The 22975-nt window shown below is 22.4% G+C and overlaps 1 protein-coding gene across 7 annotated transcripts in view; it reads left to right on the top strand.

Annotated features, from left to right (window-relative positions):
• The window catches only part of LOC129609310 (ensconsin-like), an 85042-nt gene that overhangs the window by 2233 nt on the left and 59834 nt on the right, over positions 1 to 22975 (top strand). The window contains exon 1 of one of the 7 annotated variants that reach the window (XM_055521266.1): positions 13458 to 13599. The exons of the other annotated variants lie outside the window; for them this stretch is intronic. The gene's annotated coding sequence lies outside the window, so the exon portion shown is untranslated. Of the gene's footprint in view, positions 1 to 13457; positions 13600 to 22975 lie in introns of those variants that run through there. 7 annotated transcript variants of the gene reach the window in all.

The following is a 22975-nucleotide window of genomic DNA, read 5'->3' as shown; positions in this document are numbered from 1 at the left end:
CTCGAATTCAGTTTTATTTCAATAACTAGATATGTAGGTAGGTACAAAATTTGCTATGATCAATGTAAATTGTTTTTATTTAATATAAATGGTTTAATTTGTTGGGATTAAACTAGGTATCTCATTTGTTATTTTCAAATGATTTTTTTTATATTCCTTAAAAGAATACTGGCATTTATTGTAGTAATAAACCTAGAAATTAACTCAAATATATAAAGAAATGTATGTGCATTTTATACGTAATCTATAACATTTTACTAAATTTTTGTTTTACATTTCAGATGTTCCAAAATAATATTTCAATAGTCTACTTTCTAGAATTGACTATTTTATATTTTAATTACCTAATTATTTGAATAGATAATTTTAAATAAATTCTCTAATTGGCTTAGGCAGTGACATGTAGGCACAATTATTATCTATTTAACTTTTCATATTTAACTTTGTAAATATGTATTTAAATTTTTTAATTCAAAAACTTTGTTAGATTACGAGTATAAATTCTTATGAAAATATGAAATTGAAGGTTTTTATTATTTATTTATAATAAAATTTATCGTAAATTATTAGTTACAAAAAATTAATGCAGACTAAACTTTGAAGAAGACTAAATTTTGTTTTTAATACTTACGATTATAATTTGCAAGGAAAAATAGAAAAAACATTATTTGACTTCAGACTTACACTTAAGTGAGAATGAATTTCCAATTTTAAGAATTAATTTGTATTGATTGTTTAATTTTGAAAAAATTATTCTAAAATTTTCCCAATGTTAAAGTTTTTTTTTCCAATAAATGAATAAGCTTATTTGAAAGTTTTCAATAATTATTGAAAGTTTTCAATAATTCCAATGTTTAAGCAAATCAAAGCTAATCGTGAATTTTAGCAATTCTCATACCAATTTTTATTAAAGTTTGCCATGTGCAAAAAAATCTAAGGTTCATATAATTTTACTGAATACTTTACCGTCTAAAATGCTCTATAGTGAGCAATATGTAAATTTAATGTAGATTTTATATATACTTAGGTACAATATGATATTCATAACTTGTAGAAATTTCTGTTTTTATTGTTTGTATTTAATTAATATTAAAAAAACAAAACCCACCAATACATACTTTATCTATATTAGGGTTAAACTTGTTCTGTTTATTTTTTTTTTTTTGTAAATAATATTGGCCATCATATTACAATATACATATATATAAGCAAGTATGTATATACTTTTATTACAATTCCGTAAAAAGAAAATAATAAAATTCACTTTATAGAGTGTACATATGTATATTTATATATATATATGTAATATAAAGTTTAATAAGAAATTTATTAAGATTATTCATTCGAGTATGAAAATTGTCGAAAAATTCAACCGTAAAGTAAGTTACACAGAAAAAAAAATGAAAAGAAAAAAAAAACAAGAAAAGAGTAACGTAAAAGTTTAATAATACCGCAAAATGCCTTTATTTATTATTATTATTAGTTTTTTTTTTTAAATTCTTTATTTAGAGGTTTATATTAATGAACATAGTGTTTTTTCATGCTTTCTTAAAAAAAAAACCAGAAGAAAAACATAAAAGCAAAAAAGAAAATAAAACATTAGTATTTTCTTTTTTAAATTTGATTTTAACTTTAACATTTTTTCTGTTCTCCACCCCCCACCAATTTTTCGAAAAATTTTTTTAGCACTTTTCCAAAAAAAAATTAAAAAAAAAATCTTACTACTTTAATTTTGTCCGCTCGTCAACCTGTTTATAAAAATTTTACCCCCTTTAAAATTGACAGCTGAAATTTTACTAAAATTAAAATTTAAATTAAATTTTAAATTAAAAATTAATTATTTTAAATTAAATTTTACTAGAAACTTATTTTAATAGAAGGGAATGTTTGCATAAAAGTCAAAGTCTCTCAAAATCCTAAAAATGTATTTTTTTTTGTTAGAAAACAACAAATATTTTTTAAATTCTGCAAATCCAATAAGTAGGGATCGGTTTTTTTCTATCGCGATACGTATGTAAGGATCTAAAATAGTCAGCAGTCTTTTAATATTAATAAATAGTTAACTTCGTTACAAGAAAATTTTTAACCCAAATCCCCTCTCATGTTATCACCGTTCAAAATTCGTAAGATTTGGATTTTCGGAAATTTGAATTTTGCAACGTTATATTTCTGAAACTACAAGCTTCTACGAATTTCTATAAATGCCGTAAGCTGTAAGGCAAGTGCAATGCCATTAAAAAATAATAATTATTTATCTTAACACATGCAATTTTAGCACTTAAATTCGATCATTATTTTATCGCCTCTTTCAATTTTTTTTTTTATTTCATCCTAAACATATGCAATCATTTTAAATATTTTGATACATATGAAAATAATTTAAAATGTATTATGTAGATTGTTTTTAAGAGCAGTATTTTCACTTGTGTAAAGGAAAAGTGCTACTTTACAAACCATTGGTTTGACCTAACTTTTTTTTTTATGTAAGTAGGTACTATTTTATATATTCTTTTTTCATTTCATACTTTACATTGTATATTACATACATATGTTAAAATTTGTTTTAGTTTACTTGAATTAATTGATGGTTGAATGAATTATTGGATGGCTAGGTAGAGAGAAAAATAGATGAATAAATGACTTTTATACAATAAATAATGATATAGATAGATAGAATAGGTGAATGGATCGACGAATTAACTTTGGATATTCTCATGTCGAATTATTAATTAAAAATAAAATGTAGAAGAAACAAAATAAAAAAAAATAAGGTGATAGATGGGAACTTGAGTCAATCTCTATTTTAATTTTGATGAAAAATTATAGATTAAATATTACTTGTATGAAATTTAATTAATTTATTTACTTGAAACAAAATTTGATTTTTATACTTATATAAAATATTTCCGTTTCATTCCCCAAGTTGGTTGGTCTTATATTTATTAAACACAAAACGAACTGACAAAAAACAAAAACGGGAAGAAAAAAAAAAGTTGAAGTAAAAATATAAAATTACTTTCTTCATTTAGTGGTTTACCAAAGAATTGATTTTTTTTTTTCCTGTTATGAATCATAAAATGTGTTGTGTGTGGAAATGTGTGTATAAGATGTGTTGTATTGTGGAAATGTGTGTATATACATTTATTTATATAAAACATCTGTATAGAAATGCATGAGATAAGTAGGTTTTTTTAGTATATTTTGTACTCGTACTCATATTCAATTTAATTGGGAAGTAAATTCTCGAAATTGAATTATTATACCAATTATGTCCGTAAGGTATTACAAATTTTACATTTTATTAATTTTCATCCTATTTTTTAAATTATTCGCACTGAGACTGCTGAATTTCTATACGTATAATGTTATCTTCACTATAGTATTAGTAATGTGATCTCCATTCCCTGAAAAAATACACTTTTTCATATTTCAGAGGGTATTCAAGTTTAAGATCACTATTTAGAAAAAAAAATGAAATAGGTAATTAGTATGAGTTATACCAAATTAGTAGTGGTGTCCCAGAGTTGACACGAGCAATTTATTCTAATTTTATTATCGTTATTTTATTAGTAAATAAAATATTTTATTATAATGGAATAAAATTAATTGTAAATTAATATACAATTCTTTGTTTGTGTCTAACCAAGATGTACTATTTATTAATTGAGTTGTAAAATATGGTAATCGTAAAATGCATATATGAATTTCTAATTACAAACTATTAAATATGTACATATTTAACATTAACCTCGTAGTTTATTCCAATGTCTTTCCACCTTTTCTAGGTAGCAGCACCTGGTTCAGGTTATTTTAAGATATTATGTCGACTTTTTTTGATATTTGTACGTGTTATGTACAAATAGTTCGCATTTATTTCAGAATATACTGAAACATACATAATATAATTATGCAAAAGTATTTGTCACATATTTGAACGGTGACGAAACCGCTGCGCACATCCTTTGGATTTTTGTTTTAAGCGGAGTTTCCTGAGTGTTTAGGAACTTTTGTCTAATTCCAATAATATAAAATTCCAATTGAATAATATATTTAGGAGTGATCAAAGGGTTTAAATATTATTACTGATTTAATTGTTATATCGCAATTAAAATTAAAAAATTATTTATACTTTTTTAATTTTGAACAAATAAACAATATAAGGAATCCCTAATATGATAGTGGACTTCCTTTAATACTTCAATATCATACTAAGCCAGTAAACTTCTTATTAATTCTTAATTTATTATAGGCACAAGAACGCTAAATACGTTCACTGTGTATATGGAATCTTGTTATTTGATAAAATAATAATTTTTTGATAGAATTATAATTATATTAAAAGATTAAATATTAAGATATTCTATTGCAGATTATTGCAAAAGATATTGGAATACATTTAATAAGAAAAGCAAAAGCAAAACAAAATCATCCTCCACATTTCTTGTATACATACCTATTTCCAATTTTAAATAACAAATTTTATTTTAATTTTTGTTTTTCCTCCTTATCTTTTAAAGTATTTAACATTGTTTTTCCATTTTAGTTTTATAAATTTATTTATGTAATATTCGATGATTGCATGTGATTTTTGTTTTTTCTTTCTGCTTTTTTGTTTTCTTTTTTTTTATTACTATGTGGGTTCAAATTTTAAAATTAAACTACTATACAAAAGCTCTTTCTCTCTATACTGTTATAGTGACTAAGATAAGATGAATAAGCCGAACGCAAATTAAATTAATTTTTTTTTATGATAATCACGGTTTAAAATGTTTTTCTGCGCTTTTTGTTATACTTATGTATATATACACTTCAAGTTTAATGTCTTGGTTGGTTGGGAGAATTAATTAAATTGGCCACATTAAATGTATTATTAATAAAATACTAAAATATATGCATAATAATATATGAGTGTGAATAAATTAAATTAATGAATGGAAAAAATTAGATTAAAAATTATGTAAATTATTTTTGTTTTAATGTATATATATATATATACATATATAAATAAGGTGTTATATTATAATTTTTCAATCATGAAAGTTACAATTCTTAGATTTATATATGAGATGTAGAAAAAACAAATTCCGAATTTTCATTGTAGGAATGCTTATAATTTTATTTACAAAAGTCGAGTTGTGTCGGTGAAAACACGTATATCACTTTAATGAAATTGGAAACTATTCCATATTAATGACGAATATGTCACGTCTTCAAATAATATAATGTACTTATTTGTAATTTAATCGAAAAATAAAATTTTATCCGATTATGAAATAGAAAATTGTAGATTTTGTAGATTTGACTGTGTACCGCAAACGGTGTATTTAAGAACCTATTGTACATGCCTTTTCAGTATTCGCTCTAGTTTCATCCTCCTAATAAACTTGAGCACCGTATGAGACCTGGGAGACCGCAATTATGAATATCTTTTGAAGAATTTTCTGTAAAACAGAAAATTCTTTTAGCTAGAATCGATATAAAGTAGAAAAGATCTAAATAAACACAACCTTTCGTTATATATTATATTCACAGTTGATTTAAAATATTTTGAACAAGAACGCACCCGGTATCGTAGGTAATATTATGATTATTATTTTATTTAAATTATAAGCTGTTAATCTAGTAAATCAAGTTGAAAAATAACCATATCGTGTGTTATTAATAAAATATGCATATATATACAAATTAAAATCGATGTAAGATTTCCCCCTTATATAGACAAATGATTTCGTGTAATTTTTTATTTTGAGTGTATGCAAAAGTCTTTTTTTGTTTTTGAGATTGATGAGACCTTGAAATATTATGGTTCCCTTTTAAAGAAAATTATTTTTGTTTTTTTGTTATTCTTTTGCACTATCATTATTTTTATTTGAAATATTTTGAAAATATTTCGGAATTTTTTGAAATACATAGCTATTTTTCGAGATTTCAATTTCAAATAGATTTTTGAAGCTTTTTTTTGTACTTTTAAGGAATTTTTTTATTGCTGAGGGGAAAATAAAACCCATAAAAAAGAAAACCTTTTTTTTTTTGATTTTCTCATTTTTTTTTATTTCCAAAATTTTACCTGTCTGAATGAGGTTTGTTTTGTTATTTTGTTTACCTATTTGTTTTCGTTTTGTTTGTGTGAAAATGAAGGCAAAAATTGATTGAGGTAATTTGTTTGTCTGTCTCCTTTTTTGATTTATTTTTTTTTTCTCTTTCTATTATTTTTTTTTCGTCATAACATATTTTTTACATTTAATCCTCTTGTGTAGTAACATATCCATGAACTAATGCCTCGTATACTCATATATACTCACATATTTGGCAATAAAAAACCAAAGGGGTGTGCACATCTCTGATGAAACCCTAAGGATGAAAATTCCAACAAAAAAAACGATAAACCATACTGTAATTGTAAATATAACACGGTTATCTATAGTGCTTCCTTTACATTTTAAAATATTAAATTCACAATTTTCGAATGCTTATATACATTTCAACTTTAGTTATCCTTTTTCCTTGCTTATTTTATTTTTTTAATTCCGACTTTTTTCTCAAATATTTGTATGTATTTTAATTTCGCAAAGATGGTAAATGAAAAAAAAAATACAAAAATTTTAAAGTAATTATTAAACAAATTGTGTAAAATTTCAATCTCCTCGATATAAAAATAAAATGCAGTCTTTTTCAACTTTAGTGTTACGTAAAAAAATGAAGTACTTTTAAAATTAAATTATGTGAAATTGTGAAAATTAAATAAATTTGTCATTTTAATACATACATAAATTTAGTTAAGTTTACATATACTTACAAGTAGGTATAATCATGTACTTGTTACGTTTAAGTAAAATTAAGTTTATAGAAAATCGATAATTTGTCTTTAAACTTAATAAGGAACGAGGAATTCTAGTTTAATTCTTATATGAACTTAGTTCAAAAGAATAAATTAAGGACGTTATCGTTTATTGCGTTATTTTCCAAGTAAGAAGAAGGTGATTGACTGTCATAATACATACTTGCATGATGTGAGAAATTTTTTTCCGTTTTGCGGAACTTGTTTTTTCTAAAATTTAATTATTATTTATGCATTTTGCTTTCCAAGATGCTAGATTCAGTCGACAATTTGAGCAGAAATGCAAAAATTCCAATTGAAAAATTGAGTATTCTTGATGGAAAAATGAAATATTCATTAGAAGAATGGAAAATTCTGATTTGCAACAGTGAGTGAACAGTGAGTGAGACAAAAACTGAGATACACGAAAAGGCTGTAAAGGAAAAATTTAATATTTTCAAATTTAGTTAGAATTTCACTTTGGTATCTTCGCAAAATTTTAATTTATATTTTTATATAATTAATTCTTTGACGTTTAAGTGACTATTCTAAAGTAATATTCTAAACTTTTTTTCTGTCATTATGAAATGAGTGATGATTTAATAATTGATCGATTTCAGTTAGGTAAAATAGCCCTTATTAAAAAATTGCTGTAAGTGCTGTAGTTTATAAAAATTGATTTTCATTCAAAAAAACAGTATAGGCCAATGATACTTTCAACTTAATTCTTATATTGACCTTTGCATATACATATTGCATATACTGGAAAATTAAAATATTTTTGATATATTCTTCAAAAAAGGGGTGAAATTCTATTTAATTTTTTTTTCTTAATTGAGTTCAATTGTTTCTATACTTTTAATGAAAGGAAAAGTGTGTAAATGCTATTAAATAACATTATCCGACTTATACTCGTATGTGTGTATGATAAATATTTTTGTATGAAATGCAAATAGGATTATAGTATTAAAAAAGAGAAAATATTGAGGTGACAACACAATTTTTTGCAAATTGTGTTTTTTTTATATAATTCTTAAAGAAAGTCTTTTACCTAAGTGGTGTAGCAAAATAAACTTAAGAAATATGTAGTATACAAAATTAATTATCTTGAGTTTATTAAAGTATTGATGTAATCCTAAATTTTGAATTATAATTGCATACATTTCTTATCAAATTACTTAATGTAATTAGAATTTTAAATTTACGACTTACTTTACTTTAACCTTAAGAGGGTGCGCAAGTATTGATCATACATATAATAGATTACAAAATTTTCTTTTCGCTGTTCCTTTCAATTTTTCAATCTATAACCAGTTTGTTTTGTTAAAACAATCAAAAATAAGATTTTCTTAAATTAGGTTTCCTGTTGTATTACCAAAATCCCTTATACAAGAGTCTTAAATTGAAAATTTTGCAGATTGTGAAGTAACAAAAATAGGCTTTTTGTTAATTTTAAAATCAATATATACAGGGTGTCAGTAATCAGTGGTATTCCATCATTTAGGCCTTAGGGTATTTTGTTCAAAACAAAATTTTAAAGTTTTCTGACTAAATTCTGTAAAAAAAAATTTAAAATTTCAAAAAGTTTCGTAGAGTTAGAAAATAATAAAAAAAGCAAAATTTTTTTTTTTGTAAAGTTCGAATACTTGGTATTCCGAAAGTACATAAAATACTAAAACAAGTATCTGAGCCCTTTATTAAACCTTTCAGAAATTGTTCATTTGAAGCTTCCATCTCTTTCGGAAGGGCATAAAAGCTTGAGCAAGTAGAAATTACGTGAAATTTTTTTCGTGAAACCTAATTCTGCACAAAAATTTTACTCATTTTTGACGCCCTAAATAGTGGTATATGTTATGTCACTGATTACTGAATCATTCTGTATATGTATATGAATATGTTCAAACATATATACTTGAATTTAATTAAAAGTTTAATAACCAGATTTAGTTGTGCATAAATTTTTTATATATGGAAAATATAAGTTGTTTCTATTTAAGTGTATTTGCTTTTAAATGTATTTAGTCATTTTAAAATAACGTCATTATAATAATTATTATAAATTTCTATTAATATTCTTTTATTATACGTGTACAACACAAAAGTTTTGCAAATTTTTATTTCATATTTATTCTCATTAAAATAATTTTACTTAAAATTCTATAGAATATTACAAATTAAAAATTCAAATCGTGAAATTTCTCTTATTAAAATTCAAATCTTTAAAAATATAATATTTTTTTTTTTATTTTCTTTCACTGATCTTTTCTGTTTCCATAAAAGCTATTCTTATAAAATAATATTTTTCGTTATTGTTAAAAATCATTGATCATTTGATCAGATGGCGACCTTTGCAGAAAGTAAAAATATATTTTTTAAATGTAAATTATCATGATAATGAACATTCAAGCTGCCCGTAGTGTGAATTTTTTATAATTATGTTAATTTTTAACTATTTAAGTATTATTATATTTGTTAGCTATTATAATATGTTGAACCAATTGCAAAAATTCGAATTCGTATTAAATAAAATGTAAGAATTTATCTAAAGAACAATGATTTGCATTTTGAATATAAAATCTATTATATTTTATTTTCAAAAACCTTTGTTATAATTTATTGTAGTTCAGTCACTTTTTGTGTATATTGCATAACGTATTGCATAACGCAACTTTAACACGTTCACTACCAGGGTCGCATATATGCGACGTATCGGTTCTTGCTTTTGAGCCCGTCGTCGCAAATGTGTGCCGTGACTATCTTATAACTTTTTGCTACGGTATTGCACTATTTTTGTGGCAAAAACAGATTTAATAGGTTATAGAATAATGAAATAACTGCAAAGTGTTCTTTTCCTGAAGATAATAACATTTTTTTTTATTCTAATGCTATAAATATAATATTAAAAAATCCAATGCCATTTAAAGTCATTTCATAAGAAAAATTTCCATGGTCTGTGGTGCAACCTTTTCTTCTCACGCTCCGGTAGCGAACGTGTTAAGTAATGAAACTTACCGCAAATGTATAACAATGTAACATGACGTAATGTAACGTAACGTAAAGTGTCGCTCTTCGTATTACATAACATAATGTAATGTGTTACACGGTGTAATGCATAACACAAGTTAATATGTAACGTTACATGAACGCAATGTTTAATGTAATGTAATGTGTAAGAAGATATGACGTAACGTAAGCTAATAAATATAAGCTGCAATAGATAATGCAGTTTATCAGTAAACCGCTCTTTTATTATTTTACAATTTTTTTCTCTTAATTGTTCAATAAATTTTGAAATTCGATTTGATTATGGGTCATAAAGATTTAGAACTTCTTTTACCCAATAAAAATACGTTAGTATTTTGAAATTATATTTATCTTTATTATTAATTTGGTATGTGAGATATTTAGAAATATATTAGAACTCAAAATTAAGGTCATTTTTTATTAATTGAGTCAATTTCTTAATTTAGCCTATTAAGAAGTGAGAAAACAATAAAAAACATTTTTGTATTATAAGTATAAGATACTTTAATATATATGTACATGTACATATGTATTTTCACGGGATGTGATTGAGCCTATTTGTTTGTCTATTTTTTAAATTAAAATTGAAAAAAAAAATTATTTGTGTATATAAACATGATCTAATTTTATTTTACTTAAGAAATACAAGTATTAATATACTTATATAAATAAATGTGGAAGCAAATAAATTCGCAAGTGGTAAATGGTTTTGAATACTTATTAGTAATTAATAATTTTGTTTTAAAAATAATAATTTTTAATTAATTTTGCTAATAAATTAAAAATAAATAATGAACTTTTAAAACTAAAATATTTAATTTTTCAAAATTCAGATAAATATATTCTATAGATTTGTTAAGACAATCGAATACATAAATATTGTATACGTGTATATTTATGAATTCGATTGATAGGAGCTTAAAAAAATTAGAATTTTCAATCTCATGTTTTATATGGACAATAAGAAATGAATACTTATTATTAACGTTATTCGAAAAGATAGAAATCTTTGAAATTTCGTTTTCAGCCTCAGTAAAATTTTATTAATTTCATTAATCAGCCTGCGTTTTTGCTTATTTGAAACAACACTCTTTACTATCAAATTATTAAAATAATTTGATTGCTAATAATTTTGATTGATTGTTACAAATAATCTTAAAACTGCGAAGAAGATTACAAAAATAAATTTATAAAAAAAATTTAAAGCAACCTTTTGACGTAATTTTCATAAAAATTTTTTTTTTTTGATTTTTTTTAATATATCATTAAAAACCTTATGTAATAAGATATGTAAGTACCTAAATATTTTGTCTCATTGGATTATACAATTTTTATGTATATACGTGCATATGTGCTGTATAATTCACATAATATAATGGGTACACATATGAATTGTTAAAATTTGAAGAAAATTAATGAGTCTTAAGTGTATTTGGATTTTTTTTTTATAATATAACGATGTTATAAAAATGTTTAAAAAATAATATAAATAAAATTTAAAGAATTTTATTAAAATCATGTCCGACACATAATTAATTTATCTTTACATTTCAAAATTAATTTATTTAAAAAAAAATATGCATATGTTAATTTCAAACATAAATTCAATAGAAAAACGTCATCATTTCTATTTATATTCCATGTGCATACATTTGTATGGATGTAGATTATTCAATGTGTTTCAGTGACGGTGCAGGGGTTTTTGCTTTTTACACAATACGAATTTGTTTCATTTACATTTTATGTGTAGGTAATATGAAATTTCTATTACTGCAAATTTATTAAAAATATTTTTAAGATAGATTTTATTCTATGTAACTTTAAAATTTGTGTCAAAATTATTAGAAAGTGTTAATTATTTTATATACTTGCCAGTTGCATTCTGAATATCGTAACATAGTTAACTGCAACTGTAAAGTTTATTTTTCTTACCTCACTGAAATGTATAAAAATTAATTGTGAAATTCAATTTTAAATTTATCATCATTGTCATTTAACAGTGACGTACATATATATGTACGCATCTATATATACAATATGTGTATACAGAAGACAAAAGGCAAAAAATGGATTCATATGTTGAAATTTTAATTTAACTTTAAAATGAAAAAATTTTAATAATCTTGTGTATTTTTAGAATATCGAGAATATTCACTTGTGTTTTCTTAGCAAAAAATAAAAAATTATTATTTTGGAAATTTTTGATAAAAAAAAAAGAGAAAATTTTTTGTTTTGTTTTCAGGGAAGTTGCATGCCGTAGGTATAATACGTCCCTGATTATACATAAATGTAGGTACTACCACATTGATTTTTAATTTATACTTTCTATGCATGAATACATAAGATACTTTTATACAATTAATGTTAGTTTTGTTATAGGTTGTCATACGTTATGTATGTATGTATACATCTTTGTACGAAAATAAAAAGAAAATGAAAATTGCGTTTAAAATTCTTTAGTTGCGCGATAATCTCCTCATGATTATATCAAGAGTGCGATAATATCTAGTTATTGTAGATCAGAGAATTTTTCCTCAATGGTTTATCTCAATTTCTCTTTAAAGAACAACACGAAACCAATATATACAAAAATAAATTATTGTTTTTCTTTATTTCATTCATAATTTTTGTTGTTGCTATAAAATTTTCTAATACAAAATATTTAATATTTTTTTTGTTTCAATTCGGAAAATTTTTATTTCTTATTTTTTTTCGTAAAATAAAATGTTTAGGAAATGCGTTTTTTTTCTTAATTTTCGTTATTTTTCTCTCATCATACACGCTCTCTTGTTTTTTAAAACTGACGTTGTTTTTGGATTGGAAAAGAAATTTTTTTTATTTTTTGTTAAGATTTTCATTTATTTACGTACACGTACCTCTCTTTTTGCCTTCTGTTATTCCCAATTTATATTTAAAAAATAATTTTTTGTGTTTTAAAAGTATTGAAAAAAAAAAACCTTGAAAATATTTTCTAATATAGAAGCGGAAATTTTTCTTTTAATTATATACGTTGAATTCAGTTTATCATTTTATATTATTGAAGCTGAATTGAATTTAGTTTATTGTTAAAAGTGCGCTCCCGGTTATTCCTTTTATATAAATATAAAATTTATAATGTCAATGACAAGATTTTGAGGTTACGTATTCGGATAAAAGAAATAAAAGATATACATATACATAAAGCTACTTATAAAATTATTAAAAACGATACAAAATTTACTATTTATAGTTTAATTTATAGTTTAATTAATTAAAAAAAAAAAAACTAATTAATTTTCTTTATTATATTCAATAGTTTGTGCTATAAATTAAAAATTATATTAGAATCTGAAATTTTTTTAATATACGAAAAAGTCGTGTTTGTGTGCGTAAAAAATTTTTTTTCTAGAAATTTAATTATAAATTTAGAAAAATTAGTTATTGTGTGAAGAACGTGAGAAAATAGATTACATTAATATTTGATTTAATGTACTTAATCTTGAAATTTCAAATGCAAACATAATAATATACTTACTTATGTACATACATACATAGGTATAGTCTTATGTAAATATAAGTACATTAATTCTTTAAAATTATAATAGTGATTGTGTTTGGTTACTGCTTTATTTACATAAATAAGTGGTAAAATTGAAGAAAGTATAGAAATAAAAAGAAATAAAAATAAATAATATAAGAATAAATAAATAAATATCTAATTAAGATTATAGATTGTGAGAAAATCTGTAGTATTAAATTGGAATTCACTGCTTACATTGGTAATGTTGTATTAATTCATTTTTAAATATTTTTATGTATTTCCTGGTTATTTTTAAATTATTAACATGCTTTAGGTTGCAATTGTTTATAGCAATAACAATTTTAAATATTAGACTTTTTTGGGTCAATTATTGGCCTTTTCGGATTTCACTCATCAATTTATGATGGAAGATTGGAGTATTTATGTTAGATAAAGAAAAATTATTATACTTAAATGCATAAAGTAATTTCCGACAGTTTGTTACTAGCTTAATTGAATATTTCTTTTAACTATTATCGTTAGAAGATTATAAAATCTGCATTTCGAGCATTTTCAGTATATCTAAACTATTTCCGAGTTTATTTTTTAAATTAATTCAAAAAATTTTTCAATTTTTTTTTTAAAATAAAGAAAATTTTTTTGTTTGATATACAACATGTATGTATATATGTATATGGTTAAATATATATATACATATGCTTCGAAACATCTAATAAATATAAAAAAATTTAAAATATTCTCATCTCTCATTTTAAGAAAATCTATTTTTATCGCTATTTTTGAATTATTCCAGTATAAAATATAAAAAATTCCTTTGAATTTTTTTTTTGTTCGTTTTATTTGTGGAAAAATTTTCTCTTTCCCCCTTTAGAATATTTTCTTTTAACAATTTTGGATTGTACTTTGTACGTGGCGTTTTCAAATATTTTAGGTAAATTTTTTTTACATGTATGTATATAGATATTGTATTTTTGTTGCGCCCTATTTCAATTGATATATTTCTTGTGAAGTGCATATTTTTTTTTATTTTTAAAAAATTTTTCCTTACAACAATGATATTTTAATCTGAAATAATGCTAATGTTGCAGTTACTTAGTATGTAATTTCATTTCCACTTCTTATAAATTTACTTACAAACGTATGTGTTCAAATTTGAGTTGTTTTAAATATATATAATTGTTTGTTCGTGTATCTTTTATAAATTATTAATAGAAAATTCGGTAACTTTTGAAAAATTAATTATAGGGACAAAAGAATAAGGGCTTCGAGCTCTGTGAAATTCTTTCGCTCTATTTAAATTTTGTTAAGTATTTAATTTTGAAGGGCTCATGTCTAAAGTAATACGAGTACTTACACAATACAATGTGCAGATTAAAATTATTACCTGCACTACTATTATTATTAGCTACCGTATCTGTCTACTCTTGAATCAAATATGAAAAAGTAACAAAAATATACACTTATATTTTATATATAATATATAAATAATATTGTGTATCCTATATAACTTTATATAGGTACTTAATATTGTAAAGGTCGTAAAACACACAACTTCATAAAAATTATTCTAAATTAAGGTACGGAAAAATCAAATTCTTCCTAAACTCTCAGTTATGTTTCATGATCTGACCAAAAATCCAAATAGTTTTCTGAAAAGTTCCGGAATACTGACATTCTATTTGATAATTTAATTAATTTTAATTTAATTTTTATAAGAACACACTTATGGCCGTATGCCTAAATTATAAAATGATGATCTAATTGAGGTTAAAATATTTAATTGAATTTAAATTTAAAGTATTTTAAAATATTTCTTTTTAATTGAATTCAAATGATTCAGAAACTCTTCAAAGTAATTAAAAATCGGAAGAAGAAATTCGGAAGAAAAGGGGGAAAGAATATCATCACTTTTTTAAATAAAAATGCCGCCCGCCAAATTGTTTGTTTATTTAAAAAAAAAAAACAACAACTAAAGAATGAAAACTTTTAAATCATGTTATTTTTTTTTGAATGTTTTTAGAAAGAAATTTCAAAATTGAGTTCAAAATTTTTTCCATTTCCATGTTTTATTTTTTTTTTGTTATTTTTGTTTTTTTTTTTTGTTATTTTTGTAATCTTTTTCTATATTTAAAAGATTTATTATTAAATTTCAACATTAAAATCGTTTAAGTTTTTTTTTTTCAAAAAATTCCGGCCGATTTGATTGATTTACAATAAAAGTTTTAGGAATCAGCAATGTTTGACATTTTATTCTAATTACAACCGTACTAATTATAATGTAAAGGGTTATAATTTAATAGAACATTCAAGAAATGTTATTCAACTGACTCAAGCTCAATATATTGTTTGTAAAATAAAACTACTGTAACTTCTTTCAAAGAAGTCGAATTTTTTATATGTTAAAACTATGTGAGATCTTGACTAATATTAATATTGAATCAGCAATTTTCAAAGTGTTAAATACAATTTTGTGAACTAGTTTCAAGATTATGCTACCAATTTTCAAATTTTATACAAAAAAACTTTTGAGAAAAGAAAACTCAAAGTTTTTTTCTGTATTTTTACAATTAAATACGATGAAAACGAGGAGCAATTTTTGAAAAATAGACAAATGAGCCATGTTTTCCTGTTTGTAGCAATGTGGCAGTACTAGATAACTTTTACTATAAAAATCCAATTTTAATATGAGTTCGTGCCACCATAACCATTTAAAATGAAAAACACAACTTCCTAAAAGATCAAGGGATTCCAATATAGCGCATTAAAATCATATTTAATATTCTAACTTATTATAATAGTTTTATAATATCAGTGCCCCTCATTAAATGTATTCAACATAATTTTTTATCGGCATCACAAATTTTTTTTTATCTAATAATATTAAATTTTGATCATAAATAACTATACTTTAGAGACTAATAAAAAAAAAAGAAACGCCATGTTTTTTTATATTAATTTGTTTTTTTGTTTCCATTTTATTTTACTTTTTTTTTTCTTTTTCCAAAATCGTGAAAAAAGGCCTTATTTTTGTTACTTCATAAATCTTGTAATCACCATATTTAATTTTCAATTTCAACATAAAAAATAAAAAAAAAAAACAAAACTCCAAATTGAAGAAACAAATCGTTGAAATTATGTTTATGAGTGTACCAGCAAAAAAAAAATTGGTATAAGTACAGAGAGGAAGAGAATTAATAAGACAAGCTGATATATACAGCTAGAGATAATATCGACCTACATAAAAGTTTTGAATTTGTTAAATTGAATTGTTGTATATGGTATAGAAGAAATGGAGGAAAAAGGTACAAAATAATATTCAGTTTGCGTTCGACCTTCATGTCATTAATCATATAAGCGAAAAAAAAAACAAAATCATAGGAATAAATAAAACCAGAAATAAAATTTTAACATGGAAGTTTGTAATTCTTAAAACATATTTCTTATAAGATTAGGATTATTATTAAGTTGTTTAGAAAATATGTAAATGTGTGTACATACTTATATGCATGTGTTGTACTTTTTCATACTTATTTTGTTTTTTTTTTTGTAAATCATAGTTCTATACAAGTACATAATGTTTGTATGATGGTAATTTTAAAATTATACATGTATATACATACATACATGCATAAGTATGTATATAAAAATAAATTTTAAACTAATTTTTTTTACTTCTCATTCATTTTTCAATAGTTACTTTTTCTTATTATTTTCATTGTCTTTTTTTTTATTCTTTTGCATAGAAGTCAACAATAAATAAGCTATACAACTTCTTTTTAACTAGATACATAGTATATATACAAAATGTATGTATGTACATACATGTATCACAAATATGAAAAAATACTCTATCATAATTTTTTTTTAATCAGCAAAGTAAGATTTTCTTAAAAATTCTTGTTTTTGACAATACTTACTTTTGTGTAAACTGTTGGTTGGCCAGTTTGGCTTTTAACTGTCTGTTGTTAAAAAAAAATTTTTCACTTTTTGACTTTTCATATGATTAAATTTTAATATTTTTGATAAATTTCTGGTGCTTCGTAAAAATTGAGTTGATTAACTAAGAGTATTAGTATTATTAATATTTACTCTTTAATATTCAATTGCATTAATTAAAATCAAACTAATAAGCACAAATGACATGTACATAGATACACATATATATATATATATATATATATAAATTGATTAAAAACTGTATTATATTCAAAAAGTTGATATAATTTCATAAAAATTATCGCAATTTCTTTTGATCTATAAAAAAAAATTAAAATATACATAAGTGTAGAAAATGGAAATTATAAAGTAGAAAATGAAAATGGCTATGGTGATTTAATAAAAATTTTTTGAAATAAAAGGGAACTATATAATTATTAAGAAAATATTTAAAAGCTATTTTTTTAAAGAGAAACTTATATATTTATTTGCCATTATAATAAATGTTACATTATGTAGAGTGCTTGAATGTGCTTGAAAAAAATTTTGATTAATACATTTAAATTTCAATTGAAAAATAATGCATTTTTCGAAATTTGATTCGCATAATTTCCAAAATGTTTTCTACTTATTGGAATTTTATTAATAAATTTTTATAAATAAATAATTACAACTTTTATATCGAATACATAAAAAGTAGGGTAATTAACCTTTTTAATTAAACCAAAAAAAAAAAAATAAAACAAAGTTATTTTCAAATTTTGTACAATTTCTGAATTATGCCCCATCTATATTAATTAATAAAATTTATTGTAGAAAAGGTTAATTTTTAAAATGAAGAGAGTTAGATTTATTCACCTCTTCAACATTTTAAACTTACCATTTAAAATCAGTATGCAAGTATGTATTTAATTTTCCATAATATTCAGTCGCTATACATTTGTGGCATTATATGTATATATATTATTATGGAAGTCAATGATGAATCGACAATCAAAAATTCCAAAAAGAAGAATGTGCTGATTTAGTGTTTTCGTATTGTTACTAATTGTTCCACAATTTTGATACTTATATTGATAATAGTTTGAATATTAATAAAAATCATAAATTAAGTAAAATAATTCAATCTATTAAACATTTAGATCTTATTCATTATTATGTTGAACTTACCAAATATTCAAAATTGTTTTTATAAAAATGTTTAGTTTTTAGGATGGTATTTAAATTTAGTATACACCCATTCATTTTTAAGGTTTAATTAAAACTATTATGTATTCATTTTGAATATAAAAAAATTGGCTGTAATTGTGTCTTCGTTGAATGTATGAAAATAATTAATAAATTTTTTATTTTGCCAAAACTTACCTATATAGTTATTAGCAGGTACAGGTAATGTGTATCAAGCTGAAAAATTTCATATACATATGTACGAATACTTCAATTTCAATATGTACTCAAGTATGTATTCATACCATAATATCAGTAATAAGATGAAAGCTAAAATTATGAATTTAATTTTTTCTTTTATTTTTACTTATTTACTATCTTCTTACTAGTATGTAAGTATATGAACAGGTAACTAACTATTCCATTTGTAATTATTCAATCATAGTCAATTACAAAACTCAAAGTAACGAAAAAAAAAAAAGAAAACAAAAAGAAAATAATCAAATAATAAAAAAGCAACAAAGAAAAAAATTACCATCACTCAAAGAGTGAGTGCCTTATGATTTTGTTTCTTTTTTTCTTTGTTTTTTTTTTAATATGGTTTTTGAGATTTTTTTTGTTTTTTGATTTCTCGTTGTTTTTTTGTTTCGTGGTCACGGTCAATAATGGATAAAAAAAGTAAAATATAAAAAAAAAAGAACAGTTGACTTTGTTTTTTTTTTTATTGTAAGTGCATTACAAATTTGCCGAAAAGTAATTTGATTTTTTCTGAAATTATTTTTGTAATACATGATTGTGCTAACGCAACTTTCCAATTTTTCCAATTATCTTGTTTATTTTTCAAAATTGTTAAAAATCCGTTCATTCGAAATTTTAAGACCCTATTTATAATTTTCAAATGCCTTATATTTCGGAAAAGGTAAACTTTTCCAAATTTCTATAAAAACGAAAAGTTAACGGTAAATAGTGTGCCATATAATTAATTTCTTAACTCACGTAATAATGCCTTTGAATTCTCCATTATGTAAACGGATCTTTAATTTTTTTTTTTTTTTTCATCCTAAATGTATGCAATTTTGGAATATTTTGTTGTATGAATAAAAGTAGCTTAAATAATGCAATAAATTATATTTAAAAGCAGTATTTTCGCTTGGTGGGAAGGAGGCGCTTTACAAACCATTCGTATGACTAAACTTTATTACAAATTTTCGTGTATTCTTTGTTTATTCTAAAAAAAGTTGCAATTTCTTGAAAAGATTTCACCAAATTTTAATATTACGAACCCCTATCTTAATTTGACGTTTCTTGGGACGTGTTTATTATAAAAATTCAAATATTACTCGTATGTCCAGCTATTCAAAAATTAGTTTTCTTCTTAATTAAATTTTCTTTTATAAAATAGAAATGTAGTGTCAGGTTCAACATTACACCAATTTTTTCAATTTAAATAAAATTTAAGTAAGAATTATGCTATTTATCAAAAAAATATGAAATAACTTGCAAAATTAAGGTTATTTACTAACATTTTTGAAATATTGTATTAAATTTAAAAAAAAAATAAAATAATTATTTTCATCATGACTTTTCTTCCAATTCTTAAAATAACATTTTAAAATTTGAGACTACTATATTAATGTAAAATAATGCCGTACACAAAAGTAAAATTTTTATAATTAGTAGGACCTTGTAATTTGAATTTTATAATTCAAATTACAATTATATAATAAAGTAACAATAAATTTTGGATATTAACGAATTTCAATTTAATATTCATGCTAAATATTTTTTGTTTAAACCTTCAAATAGTCATGAACAACTGAAATGCTTTAGTTTAAAGTATATGTATATACATTCATACATGTTATATTAATGTACTTTTTCTTTATAGCCAAAATAAAATTTTTTTTATTACAATTTTGCTACTTTTTTTCCATTGTACTTCATAAATTTGGAATTTTAGAGTTGGTAAAGCAAATCAAAAAACAGAGAAAATAAATTAAAAATAAAATTAAAAAAAAAAAGAGTTTATTTACACTGTTTTTAATTTTATTTCTCGTTTTTTTTTTTACATTGTATTATTTTTAAATTTGATTTTTTAAACTTTCTTAATTTACAAAAATAGAAGACAAAAATTTTTTTTATATATACATATTTTTCTTTCACTGTTATACATTATTTACTTAGTATATGTGAAGTTTAAAGTATAATAATAGCGAAGTAGAAATTTTTTTTTTTTTTAATAAAGTGAAATGAAGTAAAAATATTGTAACAATACAAATTAAATTAATTCGAATTGTGATATTGAATAGTAGAATACATACTATAACACACAGACGTCAGGACATTTTTGGTGTGAATAATTAAATTATAATTAAATAAAGAAAAATATATATTGCATTATTGCATATTGTTGTATATATCACCTGTGAATTGAATAACTGTAATACAAAACCAAAATGAATTTTCAATAAATTTTTATTTGAAATTTCTTAAGAAATATTTTTCTTTTTTTAACAAAAGAGAATGGAAATATTTTTGAATTAGTAATTAATTCGATTTATTAAGAAAAAACGAATATATATAAGTATATATGTATGTGCAAGGTGAAAATTACAAATGAACATTAAAAAAAAATGATTTATTAAAACTTTTTTAAATTTATTTTATATAATTATTATTAAATTAGTCACAAAATCCAAAAAACAGTAACATATTTTTTTTGCTATTCGTTTTACTATTAAATTAAAATTTTACTATTTTTCTATACTTTTCAAAATTATAAAAGAAATAAATTATTATAGTCTAGGAAATAAATTTAAAATTATTGTGCAGAAAATAATTAATTATTAAATGCAAGTGACTTGTTAATTCTCTCTTAGATATACTTATATATATACAAATACGTTAAGTATAATAGTATTGTAATGCCCATATATGAATTTAAAACGTGTATATTTCGTGAAAAACTGTTATGCATTGAAAAGTGAATGAATTTTCTTTTTTTGTCTTGTTGCATATAAAATTTCCATTTCTTTGTTTTAATTAATCATTTTAATTATTTACCATTGTTGGTTCAAAAAATTTTTACTGTAAGTTTTCTATTATATCATAAAAATAAAATATCACATTTATTACTTAATTATAATTTAAATTATTTATTGAAAGTAAAATTTCCTTTCTTGTGTCACATATAGAAGCAAAAAAATTAGTTATAGTTTTCTTAATATCTTTGTAAGATGTTAGACAAGCATTTTAGTATATGGATATATACGTTTAACATTAAAATTTCTATGTGTTAATTAATTTAATATTAAAATTTCTTGAGTGTTTTAACATTTTAATTGAAAAATATTGAATATTTTTTAATTATTTACATGTACAAGTTTATTTTAAATTGCGTGAATGTTGTTTTTGAGTACAAAAATGTTTGGTAATTTTTGATAAAAATATTAGTTAAAATTTAAAAAAACTTTTAATTAATATAGAAAGATAAATTTTTTCATAGTGTTTGAAATAATTGATAATTACCGTGATCTATAGATAATTCCGTGATTGACGATATGATGAAGAAATTGATGTTTTCAATATTTTATATACATATGTACATACACGAAAATATTTGTTGTTTAAATTTTAAATTTTTAATTCAATTTTAGTGTGCTATAACATAAATCATTTAATATGATAATAATTTTATTAAAAACTGAAATAATTAATTTTGTTTATAATATATGTAATGTAATTAATCAAATTCTCTGTATTCATAGGGTATCACTTCTTTGGGGGTTTTTTAAAGTTGCTCTCTAAATTACACTCTCATTATGTTAGTTAGATTTAAAATATTATTCACAATATAAGCATATGTAAGATTTTTATTAGATCGGGTAAACTTCTCAACTTTAGAATTTGGCACAAAATAACTTACATTTTTGAAAAAAGTGACACACATTAAATGGAAAACATTCAAATATTCAAGTAATTTTTAGGTAATTCAATAATTTAAGTAAAAACGATATTCCATAAAAACTATCGGCATGATATGAACTCATTTTCTTCTGATTTATAGCGAATAAGAAGTGAAATAAAATATAATTCGGCTTTAATTTTTTTTAAACTTTCTCGTTTCGTACTTTGTTTTTTAAAGAAGCAAATTACTTTAGAGTTATACCGTCTTGTTTTTAAGAAAATAGTTTTATTTTTAAATACCAGATTAATCACAATTAATATTTAAATCCGCGCTATAATCTTTAATGTACAATTACAGTTTTAATTTAAATATGCTATATATTATAAAAAAATTCATGTTCTATGATTGCGTTGTATACAATAAGGAAGACTGAATGCTTCCCTCGATGTAATAGTGAAGCATATAAATAAAATAATTTTAAAAAGAATTCTGTTTATCTGTGAACTCCTGTATCATAAGTTCGGTTGAATTGAGCCTTCATGTCTATTTAAAATTGTATTCTATAATTGAAACAAATATTAATTGTATTCTTACTTAAGTTATT

The sequence above is a fragment of the Condylostylus longicornis genome, unplaced genomic scaffold (genome assembly GCF_029603195.1).
Source record: "Condylostylus longicornis isolate FDR11 unplaced genomic scaffold, ASM2960319v2 ptg000038l, whole genome shotgun sequence".
Classification (NCBI taxonomy): domain Eukaryota; kingdom Metazoa; phylum Arthropoda; class Insecta; order Diptera; family Dolichopodidae; genus Condylostylus; species Condylostylus longicornis.
This window is presented reverse-complemented; position numbering and strand designations above follow the sequence as displayed.